We start from the raw sequence: 3,958 nt of genomic DNA, 5'->3' as shown, positions 1-3,958 counted from the left end.
ATGACACTGCAACAGGATGTATCTCCAAAGCAATAGCATCGTGTACTTTAAAGAGATGTGATTGTCTTCCCTGCAGAGGGTATACCTGAACCTGGAGACTTAAATCTGTAGAGACAGATATCTTTAATTCTGACACAAGAAGACACTACGTCAAAGAAAACTTCCTTAAGGTTGAGAGTTTGTCAGCAGAACCTGAATAATATTTTTTACACTCAAAAATATGAGCTTTTGTCATTGAAACCATGTAGATTATAAATACGTACAAGTTAATTACTAGGTAGTGCGCTATGTTCTCTAGAAACTGGTGCATATGTTATTGCTATTCATTATTTCTATTATGACAAAACATAGAGCCTCCACCTGAGAGCAACACCATGGTAGGTAATATTCAGTCATAATAACAGCCTGCTTCAGAGAATTTTCAATTAATGAATCAGGTAGCCAAGTACAAGATTGTGATCCTTAAAACTGTACTTTTCTTAAAATTGTATGTCATTTTAAATTGTACTAACCCTACCTAATGCTTGCAATATTTCATCATTTTTTTGTTTGTTCTTTTGTATTTTCAAGGTTCTTGCAGAACATTCTGTTTCTGAGGGAAATTTAGGATTTTCTGTTCTTAGCCCACTCAGGATGCTGTAGCAAGAGATGGCTCAGCTTCAGGGTAATACTCTGTTCAATTGCCTAACCAAAATTAATGTGCTCTTAAGGTATCTCTTGGTATTTAAGACATCTACAATGAGTTCAAGATACTGTTCAATACCTATAGAAGAATTATTACCTTCTGCAACAGCAGATAGAGTCCAGTCAGGGTACCTACAGGACCTTAAAAAAAAAAAAAAAAATGTATACTTTTAGCAGCTGAACAGCTTCTACCTGTCCACGTGTGTCGATTATTGTACTACCATCAATACAACTTAGTAATCTATTTAGATCACCCAAAGGCAGAGACACTGGGCACGATTCATTTACTGACATCATTTAAAATGCCCTGTGCATCTTTTCTTTTTGTCTCAAAGTCTGATCTGGAAAGATGGGGATCTCTTGAACTTCCTGTGTCAGACCTGTGAGTCCAATACAGATGCTGCAGATGTCCGAAGGCATGTTAATGTCACCAGATGCCTACTGTTATATAACAGAATTGAGCCCATGCCAGGTGAATATCTGAATGGATTTTTAACCTTCACTGTGGTGATACAATATCACTGATGAAATGGTGTTAAATACAACCAGTCCTCTTACATGTACTGAAATTTACTGATTCAGACTAATCCTTCCCTTTGTGTCTCATCCAAAAACTTTCACAGCAAAACTAATGATACTAATCCATCCAAAATATAGCAGAGACCACCTTAGTTTAATCTGACTTTTAAAGGACACACACACACACACACACACACAAAAACAAAACAAAACAAAAAAATCAATCAAAAACAAACAAACAAAAACTTCCTTTGTATGCAATGGACAGGTACTTAGAACCCTGTCTTTGGATGAAGCAAATGAACATTTTATTTTCTTCACTTCAGAAATTCAAAATGGTATCACTATCTTCCTAAAGCATGTTCGTGCTATCAGTCTGTAAAGTAGTCTGCTGTGAGACCTAAGAAGGAAGAGTGGGCTTTTATTGCCCATCTCTTTAATTTATGTTGTTGAAAATAAAGGAATGAATGAGACATTAAGAAAAAGAATATGCCTTGACTCTGTGTTCAAGTGATTGAGATCCCCAGCAGAGGAAAAATTGTTCTGACTTCTCTCCTGGAAACAGTTTCTCTGGCTTATATTAATTACTTGATAGAATATATATTATTTGGTGTATATATATATATATATTATTCTTTTTTTTTTTTTTTTTCAGTGTTTCCATATCTAGATTATCATTCAAACACATAGGATATTCTCTAAATGACATAGTACTCTTGCTTCCCTCCCACATATTCTGTTCTCCTGTTAGGCAAGAAGTAGCGCACACATTGCAGAGCTGTTTCAAAACTGCATATATGTTCATCAGCTCTTTAGCAAATATATGCTTACTGTCTAGACAGGAGGCCAAAACAAAGAATCTGAGATCATTCTTCTGTCTTTCCCTTTACTCAGATTTCAGCTTTCATTTAATTTATCATTCAGCTGATGTTAGCAACACAGCCTAAATATTGAGAAGTGGACAGATAGTTCTATTTTTTGAAAATTTAAAAATGAATGAAAACAAACAAACGAACAAACAAAAACAAAACAAAACAAAACAAAACAAAACAAAAAAAAGATTCTTGGTGTACAGATTAACCATTCAGACTTTCCATATTCAATTTTCAATTACTTCAAGACAGAGAACTTTACTTTATTCCTGCCTTCTCACTATCATGTCCAAATTAATTTCTGCAGAATAATATAGCAGTACCTGAAGGACTGAAGTATGCTCTATCTTAGGATAAATTATAAGCCTGTGGTTAGGATACATACCTGGCAAGTGAAAAGTTTAAATCTGAAACCCTTTGATATGAGGCTGGAATTAAATCAGAGTGCTCTAGCTACTCAGATGTTAGAAAATATATATATATAAATATATATGTGGGTGGTTTTGCTGCCTTCATAGAGAGCAGAAATTCAAAAAAGAGATCAGATGACACACTTTTTGTGCAATCTGTCCCTTTGGAGTCAGTTTTAGACATTATCAAAATATTTTAAATGACTGAATCCCTCAAGGATTTTCAAAGGTAAAACCTAGTTTCTGGTTCCTTGTCTGTTTGGTGGCATATAGCTATGCCAAAATTGAATTGATTCTTGCCACCTGTGCAGATGAAACTCTTAACATTTGGAAAAATTTCAACTTGGGGAGGTGAATTACAGCAGAACTGCAATTAGAGCTAGAATGTAGAATCTAAATCCAACTTTACTTTCCATGTCTTTTAGTGGTGTTTTTCTTTGTTTCCTCATTTTCTCTCTCTCTTTATTCCCCAAACCACAATAATCGAGATTAGATAAATTGATGGCATACTATTTGCAAATTAGTCTTATCAATAATGCCTGAAATAATTTTATCTTGAAAATGTTCATCAGCAAATGCATTTGTCCAAGGTAGGCTACATATAATTTATTTATGACAATACAGATAAATAAAGAGAAGGAACTTGATGATCCAACCCGGTGAGTTCTCTGAAACTATTGTGATCTTACTGTCATGGATTAACCTCTGTAATGGTGATGTAGGCATCTTGATTGCTTGGCCCTTCAGCTAAATGTCTGAAATAGAGGCTTAAGTGTATTGATTTGACATATTTGAAAATCTATCCCTTTTTGATGCAGTTCAGCGAGAGGAAGTTCTAAACTGGGATCCACACTGTTGTGTTAGCTCACTACTTCCATTTGCCAAACACAACCTGGCGGATGTTCATTGCCTCAGGAAATGACTGATGTACCAGATGAAGAGTGCCTGTGACAGCATGTCAACTACAAAAAAAAAAAAAAAAAAAAAAAAAATGACTTGGAAAACACTAATAAATCTAGAAAAAAAAAATCATTTCCATTCAGGTTTATAGGAGAATTTGGCAGAGAATGAACAAACAGACATATTGCAAGACAAGAGGAAAGAAGACAAATTAGCTCTGATATCCCCATGTGAGTCAGATATTTTTCTGGAATATCTTATAGTTATTATCATGAACTCATATGAATGTATTACAGAAAATACGTCTAAGAGAAATAAGTATGCCAGAGCTGAGAATCTGCATATATCACAAATATTGACGAAGGCCCCTAAAAACTGTTCCAGGGCTTTTGTTGTTAAAAATGCACAGCATTGACCTATATTTGTTCCTGCTGATGTCAATAAACTCAGTGTTGTTGTGGCTAAATTGATTCTGTTGCCCAAGAGATTATATGTGCCCAGGTATAGAAATCAGATACATAGATTTCTTCCTTCCTTCCTTCCTTCCTTCCTTCCTTCCTTCCTTCCTTCCTT

This window comes from Oxyura jamaicensis, chromosome 2 (assembly GCF_011077185.1).
Source record: "Oxyura jamaicensis isolate SHBP4307 breed ruddy duck chromosome 2, BPBGC_Ojam_1.0, whole genome shotgun sequence".
Taxonomy (NCBI): Eukaryota; Metazoa; Chordata; class Aves; order Anseriformes; family Anatidae; genus Oxyura; species Oxyura jamaicensis.
This window is presented reverse-complemented; position numbering follows the sequence as displayed.